Here is a 21,381-nt window from a genome sequence, read left to right as displayed (position 1 = left end):
TATTGCAATATACAACCCTGTATTCTAACACTGAGCTAGAAGAGTTTGAAATTACAAGTTTAATGCTGGGCATGGATCAAATGCAGATACTAGAAGAAGATGTGGTATGACATGCATTACATACCGTAAAAGCATTTCTGATGATTGTATCTGCTTAGATTCACATGCTGTGCATATGGTCCGACATCCAGTGGTAACCTCAGAGTATTGCATCTTTTCTTTCGGGGACCGAAAGGGGACGTCGGCATAGGCGTGTCTGAAACACTATCCCTATCGTGACGTGTGTAGTACCCAAAATCCCTCACGCGCCGAGGTCCCTCCGATTGTATTTATTCTGCCATGAGGGAGCCCAAGGCTATAGTGAGTGAGTACATGAAGAGAGAATGTAGTAAGAAGTCTATGTTCCTTCCACCCCGAGCGGGGAGGCAGGGAGGGCGCATGTGAATCTAAGCAGACACAATCATCAGAAATGCTTTTACGGTAAGTAATGCATGTCTTCTGATGCTTGTTAATCTGCTCAGAATCACATGCTGTGCATAGACTAGCAAGCAGTACCCGGAGTTGGAGGTGGGTTGTGAGAAGGAACAGTAGAAAAAAGATGTCTTAGTACTGCTTGTCCCACCTGAGAATCAGACCTAGAATGAGTGTCTAGGCAATAGTGTTTTGTAAAGGTGTGTACAGAACTCCAGGTTGCCACTTTGCAAATGGACTCTAGGGGAACATTTGCAATGAATGCTATGGATGCCCCAGTGCCTCAAGTAGAATGTGCTCTATGCTTGAAGGGCAGTTCTCTCCTTGCAAGAGTGTAACATAGTGTGATGCATTTGACAATCCACCTTGATATTGCTGATTTAGAGACAGGGTCCCCTTCTCTACCAGCTGCCACTGAAACAAAGAATTGTTTAGTTTTCCTCAGTGGTTTAGTTCTATCCATGTAGAACATGACTGCCCTGCGCACATCTAGTGTGTGAAGGCTTCTGTCGGCCATGTTAGTAGGTCTCTGGAAGAACGTGGGTAGTTCGATTGACTGGTTCACATGGAACTTCGAAATAAATTTCGGCGCAAATCTGGGATGTGTGCGCAGAACTACCTTATCTTTGTGGACTGTAACAAAGAAGTCCAAAACCGAGAGGGCCTGTAGTTCGCTAACTCGTCTGATAGAAGTGATAGCTACTAGAAAGGCTGTCTTGTAAATCAGGTCTTTCAGACTAGCTTTATGCATAGGCTCAAAAGGGGGTCCCATGAGCCTAGTTAAAACCACATTTAGATCCCACCCAGGGGCTGGGTGAGTGATGGGGGGGGATACATTCTTTTAACCCCTTCCATAAAGGCTTTAATCACAGGTATTTTCCACCACGACACCTTCTGCTGTGACGTGGTGTAGGCTGACAACGCCGCTAGGTGAACCTTTAAGGAACTGAATACTAACCCAGAGTCCAACAGATGGGTTAGATATAACACAATGTGTGAAGGGGAGCAATCAGTGGGATTGACGCCTTTGGAACTGCACCAGATGACAAAACGTTTCCATTTTCTGGCATAGCAATAACGTGTGTTAGGCTTTCTTGCCTCCCTCAGTATGTCCATGCATCTTTGAGGGAGTTGCATATGTCCAAACTCTATGAACTCAGGAGCCAGGCTGCTAAGTTCAGAGTTTGTGGGCATGGTTGCAGAGACTCCCCCCTGTCCTGAGACAACATGTTGTACGGGTAGGGCAGCTTGACTGGTGGGGAGAGGGACATTTCCATCAGGTGCGCGAACCAAGGTTGGCGGGCCCACATGGGAGCCACCAGAATCATGGTGACTGGTTCATGGTGCATCTTGTGTACTATCTTGTTCAGAAGGGGAGTCGGGGGAAAAGCGTAGACAAATTTCCCCGACCAAGTTATCCAGAGACTGTTCCCCTTGGATCGGTTCTGAGGGTACCTGGAGGCGTAATCTTGGCATTGGGCATTCTCCTGAGTAGCGAACAGGTCGATCTCTGGAAACACCCATTCTGCAAAGACGTTGGATACAATGTCTTCGTGCAGTCGCCATTCATACTCTTCTGGCAGAGGAAAATCTCTGCTGAGTACGTCTGCCAGAAGACTGAGTTCCCCTGGAACATGTTGGGATATCAGGAACATTTTGTGTTTGAGAGCCCATATCCAGATGTTTTTGGACAGCTTGGATAGTCCTGGAGAGTGAGTGCCCCCGTTTGTTCAGGTAATACATTGCTGTTCGGACCAGCTCTGTCTTCCCTTGCAGTTGCTACTGAAAGGCTTTCAATGCTTTGAACACTGCTAGTAGCTCCAGTAAGTTTATATGGTTGGACGCTACCTGAGGGTACCACACTTCGTGCGCTGTCTGTTGAAGCAGGTGAGCCCCCCACCCCGTGAGAGATGCGTCTGTCGTGAGAGTGGCTACCACTGCAGGGGTGGTGAAGGTTTTCCCCTTCAAGAGGTTCTCCCTCGACCACCACTGCAGAGAGAGAACGAGGGCTGGCGAGACAACTAACAGATCTTCCCATTGTCCGCTGGCCTGACACCACTGGCTGTTGAGTCACTCTTACATGGGACGCATGCACAGCCGCGCGTGGGGAACCAAGTATATGCATGACGCCATCATCCCTAGAAAATGCATAGCTTTGTGTACCGTCACCTCTCGACTGGCTACATACTGAGGACCTTGAGAGAGCATGTTCTGAACCCTCTTGCTGGAAGGGAAGACTAGACCGTCTTCCGTACGAATTAGAGCCCCCAGGAACTGTTTTACTTGGCTGGGGACTAAGCTGGATTTCTTTTCGTTAATAGAAAATCCCAGGCTGAACAGTAGGTCTACTGTTTTTTGGGTGTTCGAAAAACAAACGTTGAACGAGTCCCCTGTGATGAGCCAATCGTCGAGGTAAGGGTAAACTGGAACTGAAAGTCTGCGCAGGTGTACCGCTGCCACTGCCAGGACCTTGGTAAACACCCTTGGCGCCGAGGCTATGCCGAAGGGGAGTACCTTGAACTGGCAGTGTTTGTCCTGAATCACGAACCTTAGGAATTTTCTGTGCGCTGGCAGCCTTGAAATATGAAAGTATGCATCTTTCATATCCAATGTTGTCATGAAGTCCCCCTGTTTTAGCAATGGGATCACCTCTTGCAGTGTTACCATGCAAAACATCTGGGGCTTTATGAACTTGTTCGCTGGGCGCAGGTCTAGTACAGGACGCATGGTGAGATCCTTTTTTGGTACAAGGAAGTACACTGAATAGATACCCTCGTCTACCTGAAGAATCGGGACGGCTTCTATGGCGTCCTTTCCCAGCAGCGCTTCCACCTCTTGGATCAAGATCTGCAGATGTTCCGGTGAAAGGCGTCGATGTTTCGGCGGTCTGAACTGTGGAGGTCGGGCGAATTCCACGCAGTAACCGCGGGCGACCGTCTTTAAGACCCACTGGTCTGAAGTTATCCCCTCTCATGCCTTGAGGAAAGATGTTAATCGCCCCCCGACCGGGGAGACATGGGAGGGTACCTGGACTTGGTGGTCATTTCTGACCCGAAGTTGACGCTCCTCTCGAATTGGAGCCTCTGCCTCTATTCTTTCCGCGCTTCTGACCCCTCTGGGGGAAGTAAGTGGGGCTTGCAGCAGGTTGACTTGAGTTGAAGTTGCCTGTGCCGAAATTGTTTTGAGCGGCGCTGGCTTGTCCTCGAAAGAACCGCCGATAATTATTGCCCCTCTGTGAAGAGGGTTTCTGGGAAATTTGGTGCAGCGACTTAATAGTCTCGTGCTCCTTCTTGGCTGTCTCCAACGCATCGTCTACCACCTTCCCGAAGAGTTTGGCCTCTTCGATGGGTTTGTTGATAATGGATGCCTGGGTCTCAGGCCTGAAGCCCGACATGCGCAGCCACGCGTGCCTCTTTAGGAGAGTACCCTGTGCGAGAGACCTGCCTGCTGTCTCTGCGGTGTCCAGGGTATTCTTTACTACATTCTGATTGGCAAGTATGCCCTCCGAGACAATGGCGAGAAGCTTGGCTCGGGTTGGTTCCAGAACCTCTTGAAGGCCTTCCTGGAGTAGGTTCCATTGGGCGTCGACATAGCTTGCTAGTAACGTCGTGTTATTGGCAATCCGGACGGTATAGGCCGCCGCCGACGTAACCCATTTGCCTAAGGCATACAACCTTTTGGACTCCTTGTCCGGGGGTGACTCTCCCGTGGCAAGGGGAACCCCTGCTCTCTTGCGAGTGTTGGTCACCAGCAGCGAGTTTGGGATTGCGTGTCCTTTGATATAAAGCGGGTCGGTGGGGGAGGGTCGGAAAAGTTTTTCGACCCTTGGGTTCACAGCCCTAGTCTGAGCGGGTGTGAGTAAGGAAGGGGCCAGTCGTCTCTTTACAGAGCTCAAGAGAGGGATAGACTTGCTTGCTGGAGGCTTTTCATTAATAATGTCCTCCGCGAAATCTTGTTCGGGCAAGGCTTCAAGCGTGGCAATTTTAAAGAATTCTGCTGCTTTTTTCAACATGTTGTTGAAAGCCATTTGATCATCCACTGGGGAAGCTTGTCGAATCGGGGTGGATGGGGGAGAGTCGAGGCAAATGATATCAGAGTTGTGATCGTCCTGCTGGGTGTCCTCCCAGTTGTCCGTTGCTCCTTGATCTTCCCCATAGTTGTCCAGAAAAGAGGACTCCTCTTCTTCTGTATAGATGTCTCTATATGTGTCCATCTGGACATCTTCTTGATAGTCAACTTGGTGTTGGACAGCTAGGTGTTGGACATCTTGTGTTTGAGGGTTAGTGTCTACCCGAGCTTTTTTCGACGGAGGTTGATCAGAAGCCCAGAAAAACTGCTCCAGCTGATCCATACACCCCTCGAATTGCTCCGTGGTCCACTTGGATGACCCAAATGGACCTAGCTGAGTAGGAACCGTGTTCTCCGCCCTAAGGCGTTGAGAGGATCTCCTCAGGGTGCTTGAGAGGGGTACCTGGCTTTCTTCGTAAGAGTCTTCGGGATCGTCTTCCAAATCCGTGGAAAAATTTTCGGCGGATTGGCCAATAACTGTGGGCGGAACCGGTACTAGGCCCACCGCCGTAGCAATCCTATTGATGCTCTTACGGATAGTCACTGAATCTTCGGGAGACAACGCCGCCGATGATGTGTCGGCAGTGGAAATGTCTTACGCGGCTCCAGAAGGCCCAGCGGATGGCTTCTCGGGTAGAGGCCTACTCGTAGTTTTCGGGCCTGTACGCGTGTAGTTTGGGGAGTAGCGCCCTGGTTATGTTTGTTATGCCCAGTCGTCATGAGCTGCTGCGGATGCGGGGAAGGCTTCGGACCTGACCGATCCGTGGGCACAGCCAAAATTTCCGGCGGGTCCATTGGCGCTTTCGCCTTCTTCGACGATGTCGTCGAGGACGACGTTTGGGTTGTATGCTTGGTGTGGTGCGATTGTACGCCTGTCGCCGGGTGTGTTCCCTGTAGCAAGACCGGAGTCGAGCATGGAAGGGTCGGGGACGGGCGATGCGGCCCTAGAAGTGTCCGACTCAAGGTCTATAACGTCCGCACTCAAGGTCTATAACGTCCGCATTGGATGTTTGGTCATCCGACGTGCCCCCGTCACTTTCGGCTGGTGTCGCAGCAGGGGAAGGAGGCTCCACGCGTGACATGCCGTACACGGCCCACCGCTTTAACCGGCGCTCCCTAAGGGTCTTAGGTTTAAGGAGTTTACACGCCGAACACCGCCTTTCATCGTGCTCGAGGGGGAGGCAAGCGTTACATGAGGTGTGCTCGTCTTTCCACGGATATCTAACCCTGCACACAGGGCGGAATCTAAATGGAGTCCTTTCCATAGCAGGAGGGAAGGGTGACCAGACCAAAAGGGAAAGCAGTGGAAAAGAGGAAAGACATAATAACAGTATGGCAAACCCCGAGCCCACTCTCCCTACTGTGTAGGTCGGCCGGAAGGCACGACCACATGGAAGTCTGAATGCCAAATCTTAGGCGTCGGAACTCACAGCCGTAGACGATTCCCCCGTAGTCTTCGTCGATGATGATCTTGATGGGCGAAGTGACTTAACGGGGATAAACCGACAATTCGGTAAGATAAACAATATCTCATGAAGAGCTCTGCTATAGGGCGACCAGTGATCTGGGCGGAAAAAAACAATCTGAGGGACCTCGGCGCGTGAGGGATTTTGGGTACTACACACGTCACGATAGGGATAGTGTTTCAGACACGCCTATGCCGACGTCCCCTTTCGGTCCCCGACAGACAAGATGCAATACTCCGCGGTTACCACTGGATATCGGACCATATGCACAGCATGTGAGTCTAAGCAGATTAACAAGCATCAGAAACTTTATTACTCAATCTAGCAATTCCAGGGCTCCTGGGCCCGATGGACTCAGCAATTACATGCTTAAACAACATCCTCAATCATGGGCAAGAATCTTGTATAATATCTTTTGCCAAGTACTTGAGTCTAACACCATTCTCGATTCTTGGCGGAGATCGGTAATAGTGCCTATTTTTAAAAAGGGCGATTGAGCCTGTCCGTCCAACTACAGGCCGGTTGCCCCTTTGGATGTTTCAGGCAAGATCTTTGCACGTTTTATATTGAGAGATTTTAATGAATGGGTCCATAATCATTCCATATGTGATCCTTGCCAGACTGGATTTATTGCGTGGTTGGGAACTCGGTCAACTTGCTAGCTCTAACATCAATTATAAAACATCATCAAACTAGCAAACAATCACTATATATTGTATTTGTTGACCTACGCACAGCATTCGACTCGGTGTCATGCAAATTGTTAAGAAAATTGGCAGAAGAGAACTGCCCTACTTACATCATTGCACTTATCCATGCCCTCCACACCAACACCAGCATCCAAATTAGATTAAATTTAAAAGGTCTTCTATCATCCTCAATTGACACCTATAGGGGGTTGCGACAAGGCTGCATTCTTGCTGCTGCTCTATTTAGTTTTTTGATAGCAGATATGTGTAAAGCCTTCAATGGAATTGTATCAGATGCACCTAAATTAGACTCCAAAAAAACACCAGCATTACTCTATGCGGATGACTTGGTTCTAATATCGAAAACTCCTGTTGGATTACAAAATCTCCTAGATGCACTTTCTGTTTATGTTGATAAAAACTTATTAACAATCAATTTAGAAAAAACTAAAGTGATGATATGTAACCCAAACAAAAAATCCAATAGCAAAAATGTTAAATGGGCTGTACAAGGGAAGCAGTTAGAGTGTATCCAAGAATACACATATTTGGGTGTTGTTATCTCCGGTATTATGAATGCGGCACAAATGACAAACTGGAAGACAAAATTTGATACGACGATATCCCAATCACTCATTATTCAGGCTAAGTTTGGAAAATTTTCCATTTTCCCGGCTTTAACATACTTCAGACAAAAAGTGACTCCCATTCTATTGTATGGGTCAGAAACTTTACCAATTTTATCTGAAACAGTATGGGGGAAATTTGAAGCTAAATTCTGGAGACGTATCCTCGGCCTCCCAGGTTGTATACCAATTGCGTTGATTTGTAATGAACTGGGATTAATATTATTATATGCACGATATCTATGGCAATTAATAAACTTGTTCAGAAAGTGCCTCGTAGCCTACGAATCAGACATGCTTATAGGGTCGTTAGCCCGTTATATTCTGCAGTCCAGAGATGATTTTGCTAAAAATTGGCGTCCGGAAGTAATTAATGCTCTGGCCTATGCGGATGTGTCCATCGAAGTTCTGATACAAAATCCAACACGTGTTAAAACGAAGTTATTCCAATGGGACTGGTCAAGAAATAGAACTACATGTCCAGGACTTTGATGGTAATGTGTTCACCCATAAGCCATATAGTCTACCAGAATCTTATATGATCAAGTCCCTATCCCCAAGTCACAGGTCAGATTTCCTAAGAATAAGATTAAATCTATGGCCAACACAAGAGGTGTTCTTTAAACGTAAGATCATTCCGCCGCAAGAGAAATTCTGTCGGTTATGCAAAAGCGAACCACAAGTTGAAACTCTGAGACATTTATTGGTAGAATGCCAAGCCTTGTGTGATGCTAAACTATTTTATCTAAGATCTCCATTGAAGGAACATAGTGGCATAACTGCTGAAACCTTGTGGCTTATGATTGTGTGGTTTATCTCAGTCTTTAAGAAATTGTGCTATTTGTTTTATTTTTAAAATATACCAGAGTTGAATATTCATATGGGAAAATGGAATGAATTGTAATGCCATATAATTTTGATTTTACTGAAAAAGTTGATAAGTGTAATATTTTGTGTATCTCAAATTCTATGGGTTTTATGGTTCCTTTTCTTTTATTTACCTTTCTTTAGTTTTTACTGTATGATAAATGATTCTAAAAAATCGTAAAGTTGATTAATTTCAGCTAAAACAATAAAAATGTTTTTAAAAAAAAGATTTAGTATAAGATGGGCTGGAACTTTGTCAAGGCTCACAGCTTCACCCATACAGGAAACTACCTCCTGGTTTCCAAAGGCTTCTGGCCGCTTCCCTGTCCAAATATCTTGCCAATACACCCCGACCAGCCTCTTTTCTATTTCCTCTCTGATGCCTTGCCAAATGCTCATACCTAGGGCAAACACCTTTATTACATCTCTTCTCCTTACAGATCCCAGGGTTCTCCTGCACCTTCTCAACACTTTTCCACTTGCTTGTTCCCTCACCCTCCCACCCACACACTTTCTTATTATAGAAATGGGTTAATTTCTCTCCTTCCTCCAGATCCCTATATCCATCCTTCATAGTCTTTCCTTCCTCCTCCTTCTTTCCATCCTTATTTGTTTCTTCTTTCCACCTCTCCACTCCTAACAGTGTCCTCCTCATGCTCAGTAATGGCCTTTCCCCAATCCTCTCACCCTCCTTATTCCTCTCGATGGTGTTCCTGCTCTCCTCTCCACACCATTCACCCTCCTTCTATTGGCGGTCCTCTTTGCCTCTTCTCCACTCCTTTCCCCATCTTCTTTCCTCTCACTAATTGTCTCCTCTAACCGTCCTCCTCACTCGCCACCTCTCTGCTAGAGCCTCATGCTCTCTTTCTCTCCTTTAACCATTTTCAAATGCGCTCCTGTTCTGTCTTCAAACAACACAGCCAGGTCTGTCTGTCTGCTTTTTAAATCCCCACTGGGGCGGGGATTGGGGCATTAACTGCGAAACTTGATTAATCTTTGTGCATATTGATATGCGGCTTGCGGATTGGCTGTTTGTGATTGGGACTATGATTCTTTCATGTGTAACTAATTGCGCAGGGCTCTGCATTTAGTGTGGCAGACCAACTGTTTAAGTGATGGGTCTTGACTCTGAACAAAATCTGGCGCGCAGCACATTGCTCACACCTGTCTCTTTAGCTGCTGCAAAATCTTTTTCCTTGATTCTGCAAACATTGTGGACTGCTCCCCGGTCGCCAGGAGTGCCTGCCAGGTTTTGTAGGGAGCTGGTTATTGCACTTGATAACGCTCTGAAACGAGTGGACCTTTTCTACGGGCTGCTAAGAAATCAGCTTGCAAGTGTGTGAGTGGTGTAAGACCTCAACATTTCTTCTGGGCTATTACTTTCTGTGAAGGTGTCTGAGCAATATTATATGACCTTAACTCAGTGTTCCTTAAAGGGGCGTCCCACAGGAGAGTCCCTTTTGATCAGCCCTTGCCACCTATATACAGCAGGGTGAGGGTGCCCAGGGGATCATCCCCACACCACCACTGGCCCCAGCATCACATAGCATGGCGATGTACCTGGTGCCCTTGGCCACCCAAGTGTTAGATATTCCACAATTGTCTGTAAGGGGCTTTCACTGTGTCCCACTTGAAAAGTCTATGGGCCTCATTACGACCCTGGTGGTACAGGGTAAACTGCGCCGTAAAAGGTGCCGTCGCCGTTTACCCCATACCGCCTCATTATGCTGTCCTCTCGCGGGACCCAGGAAGCAACACCTGGTCAAACCAGGCGTGCTTACCGGGTCCCGCGAGGGGAAGTGGGAGCAAACAATGGGCCAACTCGTAATGGCCCGTTGTTTGCTCCCTCTCCCATTCCCATTCAGCCCTATGGGGGCTGAAATGGGAATGGGGAAGGACCGGGTCCGGGTCCTTGGAGGGAGGAATTACCAGGCCTTCCGAACTCAGAATGGCCCGGTAGTTCCTCATTCTGAGGACCCGGACCTGGATGCGATTTTGGCTGCTGCCAATAGCGGCATGGCTACCACCGAGGTCGTAATGAGGCCCTATGGCTGCAGGGATAGGAAATACCTCATCACATTAGGATTAGTGTTTTTATTCATGGCAAGTCATGTTAATGGAGTGTGATCAGAGGCTAGGTTAAATTGTCGACTAGTTATAGAATATTTTAGGGCTTTCACAACCCATCTGGTGGCCAGGCACTCAACTTATATTGCAGCATAAATCTCCTCTCTCTGGGTTTGAGTTTTCTGCTGATACAAATATAATTTGGCTCTATCCCATTATGAACCTATGACAGGACAGACCCAAACCAGTAAGCAAAATGTGCTAAAGTCTGGCATAATGAGTAGTGGCAGATAACAAAGGGAGTTCTTCAGTGACCAAAAGCCTCTTCCATATGTGAGAAACATTAGGGTATTCTCACTCCTATTCCCCTTGGGTCCTCTGCGCAGGTCGCCAGAGAAAGGCCATCACTTTTGGATCCTTACCCCGGAGGTGGACAAGCGAGGGAGGATCACCTGGGTGGAGGGTCCATGGGGACTGGGAGTGGGGGGCCCTTGGGCGAGACACGGTATCACAACCCACCCAATCCTTCTCCAAACTTTATGGGTTATTGTAAACCAGCTTCCCTTATTTTGTCTCAATCATGCCAGTCTAGTACTGGGATGAGGAAGAGACAGTTAGGAGACATACACACCACCATTCAACTACACCACTCTGGTACTGAGAAGAGGAAGTGATCCTCAGAGGAATACTACTACAAAGACCAGGCATGTCTCATTATTAAGGCTAACTATAATCAGGCAATTGAAAAAGAGGGCTCACACTTGCAGTTCATTCACCAACCACGGGTGTATAAAAGGTGGCAAGCCAAAAGAGCACAGAGAGGGAGAGAAAGGCAAGACACTGCTGGGAGCCATTGGATGCAGAGCTACCGTGTGACAAGGATCGGAATACCAGGGACTGCAGAAGCTGGCAGTCCGAACTGGGATGGCCTGAGAACAGGAGTTCTCTGGTGCAACTACAATGCAAGAGAAGGAGGCATGCTGAAGGGCCGGCCTTCTAAAGAAGAGGCTGGGTGCTTGTTTCCAAGTGGCGCTGCAAGAGCGCAGGAGTGTCTCAGGGGTAGAGGAGGGAACTATGGAGGCAATCAAGTTGAAGCAAGTCCAGTGCGATATGTGGGGAGCCTGCAAAGGAAGCTAGTGAGTTTCAGAGACCAGGAAACCCGGTGTGAAACTGACCGCGAGTGCTATGAAGGAACCAGTGATTGTGAAAGTATACATTGTAGCGGAGTGGTCGCGTGGGTCTGAAAGGAGCGGAACGTGTTCTCGAAAGTCTCTGTCTGAAGTGTTAATTGAATTAACAATCACATAAAGTGTTAAAGGGACTGTACACCTTGAGAAAAGATAAGGAGCAGTTCTGAAAGGTTCCAATCTATGAAATAGACATTTCAATGGTATATACAAGAAGAAATCTTTATCGCTCAATTTTATAAAATACATTAGCCTATTTAAACATCGAACTGAATCAAAATAAAGCAGATGTTATTTTTCGAAATACCGGATTGAATGCAAATAAACCAACGAAAGGTAAAAACCAGAAATTGTAAATCTTTGAACATACTAAAACTGAAATTAAAACTAAACAAGAGTGGAACAGGAATCCATTGAACGGGATAAAACTAAGTCAAAGTATAATTGAAATACTAAAGATAAGCAGTGCTTCTGTTGTGAACTATTATGAACTTGGGGAAGGGAACCGCAGTGCTTCTGTTATGAACTATTTTGAACTTGGGGAAGGTGAACCCTAGTGCTTTTGTTGTGAACTGCCTTAAACCTGGGGAAGGGAACCCGGGTACTGATTCAAGCTATTTCCCATTCAGTCTACGGAGGATCCTTTTGAGACTTTATGAAACTATTTCACACTTGAGGAAGGGGGTTGAAAAGAAGCTGCAAGCTGGAAGAAGCTCAGAACTTTGGGTTAAACACTGTTTTATTTTGGTTTGCTAATATCCCTACACATTGGGCCTCATTATGACCCCGGCAGTAGCCGTGCCGGTTAAAACGGCACGGCTACCGCCAGAGTAATTTTTTTCTGGCGCCCGGCTATGGGGACTTACTGGGGCATTTCAGCCCAGGTGGTCCCTGTAATTGCCCTTTGCCGGGCGCCAGAAAATATTACTCCCCATTCCCATTGGACTCAATGGGAATGGGGAGGACGGATGCATTCATGAATGGTGCCGGTGCATCCGTCAAGGTCTGTGAGCGGGTGCCGTTCTGCCCGCCAGGTCAGACGTGGCGGGCTGAAAGGCACCCGCTCGCAGAACTCTGAGTATGCCGGTCCGGTAGCAATGGTGCTGGTAGCTTACCAGCACCATTGTTACCGGACCGGCATACTTATAATGAGGCCGATTGTATAGAATTAGTTGTGAGGGCAAGTATAGGTTTTGGACACAAAGATTCCTCAGCGGAACTCATTGACTCAGACGTTCCTTAGTTTTCTTCAGGTAGGGAAACCCCACCTTAGTATAGCTCAAGTTAGGCCTTTTTCCATCCTAACATTTACGTTAATGAAAGTGTTTATTTTGAAATTTGAATCTGTTATCTGTGTCCTTCATGATGCCTTCACACATAGTACTCTTCCAAACTATTTGGTGTCACTTGGATGCCTTAAATTGGTTGGTATGGGGACTGGACAATGCCAAGGTGTGTGGTAGGAAATGCCTGTCATACACCACCAATCTTTAGAAGGCTAAGAGGACTTTTTGGGTGTTTGGAGGCAGGATTTTCTGGACCACCACCACCTTAGCCTCCTGTGGTTGAACAATGCCCTTGCAGGCCTTGAAACTGAAATGTTTCATTGAGGTTAAGGCGAAGTAACACTTCTCTGGGCTTGCCTTCAATGCTACTCTTTGGAATCTCTGCATTACCGGGTATAAATGATGAATCCTTCTGCCCATGACTGCCTGTAGATGACAATGTCATTAGGTACATGGCATATGCTTGATGTGGTTGCAGGACATAGTCCATAACTCATAGGAAGGTGGCAGGGGCCCCATGAACACCAAAGGGTGAAAAGGTGCAATGAAATAGACCTGAAGGTGCCACAAAGGCAGTCGTCCTCTGGTCTTCTATTGACAATGGGATTTGCCCTTCCCCTGGATAAATAGAGTGTGGAATGTACTTGGGAAGCCTTATTCTGGGCATTTCATAGGCACCAAACCTTAAAATGTTATTGACTTTGCTCAAATTGACACAGAAGAACCAATGACTCTTGGATGGTTCTATGACACCAATCTCCAACATCTTCTGTACCTCAGCTTGGACAGTTTGGCTGGTATTATGTATGGTCAGATGCAAACTGCTTTTCCTGAATACATTTCTATTTGGAGTACAAATGCCATAGCTCTGAGATATCTTGAAAGTCCTGTAATGTGTCTCATAGCTCATCCGCCTAGTATAGCTTCAGGCTTTCTGGGTCCATCTTCCTCAGCTTGGCAGTGAGGTCTGATGTGGAGTATACTTTAGCAATGGCTATCACTGCTGGGTCTTCAGGACCTCTCCAGATTTACAGCCAATTAATTGGTCATCTTGCTTATTGTAATAGCTCAAGTCACTACAGGCTTTTGTGACTCAATATAGCCCATGCCGTCTGCTGAGCATCTTTTTAGTAACCATACTAGGACCTTGTCTCAACTCAAAATATTCTCATGTGGTTTGGCAATCAGATATGTGTTTCTGCTTCTCCTGGCTCGCTTTTAAATGGTGGGGCACCAAGTCTTTCACCATCTGAATCTGTTCTCCAGTAGCCTAGACAAATTGAGCCCAGTTCTTCTTCCAGTGCTCTTTTGATTCTCCAGGCCCCCTGTAAGCATATCCAAGTAATCTTTTGTCTCTCACCCATGCACAAGCTCAATGGAAGAAAATCTGTGCAGGGCTTGGGGAGTTTTCTTCACAGCAAATTGGTCGGTTTGCGGCATGCCTCGGCTCATAAGCAAGGCGAATCTCTGAGGCGTCCACTGCTGCTTGGCGAGGCGACATCACCATCCCAGACGCCCGGTTTCGGCACGTTGTTCCGAGGCCCCCTGCCTCCTGACACAGCTCCCAAGATGGCGGATGGGGAGTAATGATTCCGTCGTCCCCAAGACGGAATGAAGTGAGCCGCGGATCGGATGCCCTGCAGCTGGACCCGGGCTGGCGTGGGCTGCCGGCTCACTCGCCGCAGCGAATAAGTGGCCCCCTCCCCCCTGTCCCCGAGACGAGTCAACTGGAGTCCCGGGAGCGGTGTAGCTGCCTCCCCTCCCCCCAGCTCAGTGGTCCCGCTGCCCACACAGCTTCGTGGGGCCGAGGCGGCTCCCTTTCAGGGAGTCGAGCAGAAGCAGCGCTGAGGCCAGAAACCGCGTCCCCCTAGGCGGGGATCAGGCAGCCGCTGTCCCGGATCGTCAGCGGGAATGGATCCGCCGAGCCTCGGCGGCCGTCCGACTCCCCGAGCCATCCTGCCGGAAGTCCTGGAGTGATGGTGAACGACGGGCCTCTGGTGAAGCGGAGGTGAGACGGACGCTCCGAGGGAGGGCCCGACCAACGCTCAGAGACTGCATCTCCGGAAACCTCCAGTCCTGCCTTCACTGGCGGCCGTACGGCCTCCTTCCGGATTCCGCAGTTGCCGCCGCCGGCCCCATTCTCCCCCGCTGCCCCACTCCGGGACCCCGACACGGGAGTTGAGACGACCCGGGGGCCCTACTGACAACCCCCCCTCCATCAGACAGCCCGGCTCCTTCCAGGGGCGCCCCGGCCCACTCTCCTTTGGCAGGCCTCCCATAAGCCAGGCCCACTGACATCCCTGAAGATCCTACGCATGAGCAGCTGCTGATCTACTTCTCTCCAGCTCCGGAGCCCGACCCAGCGAGCCCTGATGAGGTAGGAATCTTCTTAAGACTTGGGTTCTATCCACCCGCTGCTGCCCAGAAGACCTGACGGTGGCCGCCGTCCGACCAGAGAGCTCTTGGTGCCCCGCTGGAGACCCCCCCTCCCGTCTCTGGGACTTCCTGGGGCGCCCCGGCCTACTCCTGCTGTCCATATTGGATCCTGAGGCCCGGCCCTGAAGCCCCCCCCCAGCCTGACACGTTCCACCTATCCTCCTACAGGATCCTACACGGGCTGCTCTGCCACTGCGGCCCCCTTTCTAGCGCCACAGAGGCAAGACCTAGTGATCCTCATTGCGTCTGGCGCTCTGCCTGGGCACCTGAGTCTCCCTCCCCCCCTGGAACCCTGACCTCTGGCCCCCTTGGTCCACTAAGCCTCACCTCGTGATCCCTAAGCATTGCAGTCACTGCAGCCCGAAGCTCCTAATTCCAACGCAATGTCGAAGCCAACAAAATCAGCCAAATCTACGGCCATCTCCACTATGCTCTTAGCAGCGGACAGGACGAAGAAGCCGGACCCACCCCCTAAATTAACCCCACAAAAACCCCCTGAGGAGCAAGGAAAGCTAGCCACTAAGGAAGACATCCAGGCCTTCATGCAGGATATCAAGGCAGAGTTCTGATCTTGTATGTCAGAGCTTACCACGCGGATGGATCAGACGGATCAAAGACTGACCGAGGCGGAACAGAGACTGGGCGAAGTGGAGGACCTGACCCAGAGCCACGACGCCACGATCCTAGACATGAGATGAGAGATCCTGGCTCTCCAGAACAAGAATGAAGTGATGGAATTTAAACAAGAAGACCTAGAAAAAAAGGGCACAACGAAATAACCTGCGCATCTGAGGAGTCCCATCGACCAGCCTAGACAAAGAGCTACCAGAGTACATAAGCAATTTCTTTCAAGCTCTTCTTCCAAACATGGATAAAACCCAACTTACCCTGGACCATACTCACAGGCTACGACCAAGACGTGGGGTGGATTTGGACGGCCCCCCAGACGTAATTACCAGGGTCCATTTCTATGCTACTAAAGAGGCCATCTTGGCCATTAGCCGCACCAAAGATGAACTTTTGTTCATGAGCTCCCCACTGCAAATCTTCCAGGACCTCTCTTTAACAACCTTACAGAAAAGAAGGACCCTTAGACACCTAACACTATTCCTACAGAGCCAGCAAATTTGCTACAGATGGCTTTTCCCCTCCACTCTCCAATTCACGTTCCAGGGAACCCATCGCAGAATCAGCCACCTAGAGGACGCTGAGTCCATTTTGCACCCACGCTCGCAGGAGGCCCCGACTGCTCAGACCCCGCAGCACTCGCCGGGGGAGGCGGAGCGGCTGCCCCAGGGACAGCAGCAGCAACCTTGGTCGAAGACTCAGACGCCAAAAGATAAAATGATACACCCCAGTCCGGGGCTCTTACGCAGACTGATCCAGAGATGAAAGCAAGTTCCGATACTGCTGCGGGTCCCGAGCGGCCTATTCCCCACTCCAAGGAGTATGTCACCAACTCACCCTCGGAGACCAACCCTATGTAGTGGTTGGATCCCAGCCCCGTTGGCTGGGAGAACAGTTAGGGCTCAGTTGGCCCACTCATGTAAAAGTTTACCCTCCCGTTGGAGGATACAGGAAACCCAGCCACAGGAAAGCTTCGTTAACTTTGAGTCACGAAATGAAGGCCGAATACCCACACACCCCCACGAGGAGCAGAATTCCATCCCAGAGGACATCCAGGAGTCTCCCCCTCCACACCAGAAACTAAAGTTCCGGACACTGAATGTTAGAGGCCTCAACGCCCCACAGAAGCAGAAAGCGATCCTGAGACGCATCCAGAATGATAAGGCTTCCGTTGTCTTCCTCCAGGAGACACATCTGACTCCAGCTGACTTCACGAGGCTCCGAGATCAGCAATTTCCACTACAGTTCCTGGCATCGAGCGGAACAAATAAGGGTGGCACAGCAATCTTAATCGCCAAAGGTCTTAAGCCGCAAATCCTGGACTCTAAGCTGGGCCCCGAGGGCCGCTTTGTGGCGGTGAAGTGCCGAATTTTCGGCCAACTATACACGTTGATCTCAGCATATGCCCCGAATGAAGAGCAGGAGGCATTCTACTCGACCCTGGAAAGCACCCTCCTACTGTTTGCTGAGGGCCAGACCATCATCGGTGGAGATTTCAACGGAGTCCCCGATCCCTTAGCAGACAGATCACACCCTCCAGCCCGCAGGGCCTTTGGCTTGGCGACTGCTTTACTTAAATTGTTCCAAACCTTCGACGTGGTGGATACCCGGAGGGTCCTCCACCCAGAGGAGCGAGACTACTCGTGCTAGTCCTATGCACATAGAACTTACTCACGCATCAACCTCCTGTTGGCATCCCAGCCGATCCTGGCATACACAGATGAAGTCCTCATAGGCCCTAGAATCCACTCAGACCATGCGCCCATAATGTTAACGCTAAGAGCTCATGATCCTGACCCGTCCCCAAGACACAGATGGTCTCTCTCTATGACCTGATCCTAAACGATATGGCCACCAGAGACGTAGTGGCTAAAACAATAAAGCAGTTCTTCGAAGAAAATAAAAATGAAGGTACTTCCCTAGCGAATACATGGGACGCAATGAAGGCCGTGGTGAGAGGGGTGCTAATCTCCCGAGGAGCGGCCTACCACAAACAAAAACAACAGACCCGCCGCATCCTAGAGGACAAGGTCCTGGAGGCGGAGACGGCGTGTAAGGCCAGAAACTGGTCCCTGAGAACCTACCGAGCCTTGCAGACAGCCTGAAAGAAATTGGAGGCCCATTATGCGGAGGACACAGCCCAGCTTCTAACCAAAACAAAACAAAGTTACTATGCCAGAGGAAACAAGGCGAATACATTTTTAGTGGAAAAATTGGCAAGAGTCAAGAGGAGGAATACTATTATAGGCCTCCGAGACCCCCAGGGTGCAGTCCAGTTCGCAGATCGGGATAAATTGAGAATTGCAGAGGCCCACATGACCGAGACAATGACGGCTACCCCAAGACCATGTGGAGAGCAGCAGTCCTACCTGCAGTAAGCCGCCTTACCCAAGCTCTCAACCCCAAGTAGAGAAGAGGTGGAGGCCCCGATTACCAGTGAAGAGATCGACGAGGCTGTTAAAAGCTTAAAATCAAGAGCCCCGGGACCGGATGGTTTCTCGTCTCTATTTTTTAAACTCTTTGGACCCCAGCTGCTAGCTCCAATGACGACTCTCTTCAACTCCTTCGCCACCTCAGGATCAACAACCCCATCGATGAAAGAGTCGATCACAGTACTAGCACTGAAACCAGGAAAAGACCCCAGAGATATCGCGGCATATCGACCCATCTCCTTATTAAACCTAGATGCGAACATTTATTCAAAGGTCTTGGCAAACCGATTAGCGAAGATTCTCCCGGACATTATAGACCCAGACCAGACAGGATTTATTCTAAACAGAGCCACCACGGATAACACTCGTAGAGTCCTCAACCTGGTCGAGATAGCTAGGCAAGACTCGCAGAAACTCGCCCTGCTAGCCTTGGACGCGACCAAGGCTTTTGACAAAGTGGACTGGTCGTTCCTCCGTATTACCCTGGAATCGTTCCGCTTTGGGCCCACCTTCTTAAAGCTAGTTTTAGCGAACTATCAAACCCCGACTACCCTTCTCAGAGTGAATGGCCTACTGACCAGCCCGATCCCCCTAACATGCGGCACCAGACAGGGCTGTCCCCTCTCCCCCCTACTTTATGCTATGGTTATGGAACCCCTGGCCCAACGGATCCGCCTCAGCGCCAGAATCAAAGGCCTCCAAGTAGGCCCCACCCAGCATAAGATCGCGCTCTAAGCTGATGATGTGATGCTAACCATTACAGACACCTCCCAGTCCTTGAGAGGCGCCCTAGCGGAAATCCATAGATTCAGAAAGGTGTCCGGATTTGCCATCAATTTTGTGAAATCTACAGCGTTGGGGATAGGCTTAGACCAGAGAGATAAGGAATCCTTCAGTTCCCAGTGTGCGATCCCACTAAGTGAAAAATCCATCCCCTACCTCGGGGTGCTGATCCCCGCCAACCCTGAAGACACCTATCGGATAAACTTCCCACCCCTGAATAAAACTTTAGAAAAAGACCTGGACTCCTGGCTCACGCAGGAAATATCACTAATAGGTCGCATCACGGCCAGTAAGATGAATTTATTGCCACGATTTCTGTACGCCTGTTCGGCCCTTCCCATCATAGTCCCTCGCCCCCTGCTGCAGGGACTTCAGAGGAAGATGTTTGAATTCATATGGAGGGGGAAGAAAGCCCGCAACCCGCGAAAGACCATGCTATGTGCCCCGAACCAGGGAGGTCTAGGGGTCCCTGACCTCCAAAGATACCAAATGGCTGCGCAGATAGCTCACACCCGGGCTTGGACCATAGCATCAGGGCGCCCCAAATGGATGGACATAGAACAAGCCCGATTACCTCTCCCCCTGCGCTTTCTCTTGCACCTTCCGACTGTGCTGCGGAGGTCGTGGCCAGCCATTTTATCTTCGACCAAGCAGATGTTGAAGGCATGGGATTGGGCACGCAAATCCAGAGGCATCCCGCGAGACCTGAGCCCCTCAGCTCCAGTCTTCCACAATCTGGCCTTCTCACCTGGAACTTCCCCCTCGAACTTAAGAAACTGGATCGCCGGAGGCCTTAGCTCCCTAAGCCAACTATTCGAAGGAACCCAGGCGCTGACATTCGCCCAATGCAAAAGAGCTTTTAATCTCTCGGAGTCAGACAGATTCTCATACTGCCAAATCAGACACTGGTGCTCACATCCCCAGACTCGGGTGGCTGCCACCCGAGACCTGGACGCCCTGGAATTAACTGTGGCAGACCCTGCAGCCCGAGGGCGGATCTCGACGCTGCATCGATTATTCCAGGTGACCCTATTGTCAGCCAGAGCAACATATATGTCGCAGTGGGAGAGAGACCTAGGGCATCCGATCCAGGATCAGGCCTGGACCGATATCTGGTCACGCACTCATTCATCCTCTTTCTGCATCACCAATCGAGAATGCGCGCACAAACTTCTCTTGAGATGGTATTTCCCACCGCTTCAACTACACCACTTCAATCAGTCGCTGGACCCACAGTGCTGGCGCCGCTGTGGCTCGCCGGGCTCTTACCTGCACATGTGGTGGACGTGCCCGAGGGTGGCAGCCTTTTGGGCCCAATGCATCGCTACCATCGCAGACATTACCCAGATCACTCTGCCACTAGAACCGGAACCACTCCTGCTGGGGACCCCGATTCCAGGCATCTACCCAAGATCAGGCGCGCTCGTGGCCCTCATCACACAATTGCTCTTGGCCGCAAAAACCACAATAGCCCGGACGTGGAAGTCTCCGGAGGGCCCCCTAACTGTGCTGTGGTGGTTGGAAATCTGGGACATTTTCATTGCTGAGAAAATCATGGCGGCAAACAGAGGCCGCCTCCACCGTTTCACAAACATTTGGCCGCCGGTGATAGACTATGACCTGCGCTTCCCTGCAATAACATACAAACCACGTCTAGTAACAAATGCCCAGCGAGCTGCAGACGGGAACAGACTCAATTGGTAGAGGAGCAGCCCCCGGAAGATAGCCAGAATCAGGATTTGGTGACATAAGCTTGGGGATAGATGAGGAAGACTGATTGGTCTAAGTTATGGCATGAGTTGATGAGTCAGAGATCGGACTTAATTGGCGAAGAGACAGTCCACAGGATACAGCCAGAACTAAAGGGTGGTAGCGGGTATCTGGGGATATACAACTATGTGTTAATGCTGTTAAAAAATGCTGAATTGATATGCTAATTTGTTTTCCTGTGTGCTAACCAAAAATAAACAAGTTTAAAAAAAAACACAAATAGAGAATAAAACTCTATAAAATGGCATTCTAGGGGTCCATAAGTAATCACTTACTATGAGCGAAGTATCCTGATGAGGAATTATACCTAAAATATGTGATTTGGTAAAGTGTGACAGCCACGCAATTAACAAGCATGCAGAGTGTTTTTTGTTTCCTCCAAATTGGTCAGACAATTTATATTGTCATAGGGAATTTGATGCAGAGACCAAAAACATAAACCATAAGATCTCACATGTCAGGAGCAGAGGCAAGTCACATAAATTGCCTTGTAGGTCCTAATGCTTATCATGTTAGGAGAGAACCCTTGACATAACTGCTACATACCAGGTTTAGAGGAAGCAAAGAGTGTCACACTAGCTCTTAAGTTTATGTAATTCCCACGTG

General features: G+C 49.4%; 1 protein-coding gene across 1 annotated transcript in view; it reads right to left on the bottom strand.

Annotated features, from left to right (window-relative positions):
- Positions 1 to 21,381, bottom strand: part of LOC138510522 (zinc finger protein 417-like) — a 318,227-nt gene that overhangs the window by 23,409 nt on the left and 273,437 nt on the right. The window lies entirely within an intron of this gene.

This window comes from Ambystoma mexicanum, chromosome 6p (genome assembly GCF_040938575.1).
Source record: "Ambystoma mexicanum isolate Mex_15411 chromosome 6p, UKY_AmexF1_1, whole genome shotgun sequence".
In the NCBI taxonomy this organism is placed as follows: Eukaryota; Metazoa; Chordata; class Amphibia; order Caudata; family Ambystomatidae; genus Ambystoma; species Ambystoma mexicanum.
This window is presented reverse-complemented; position numbering and strand designations above follow the sequence as displayed.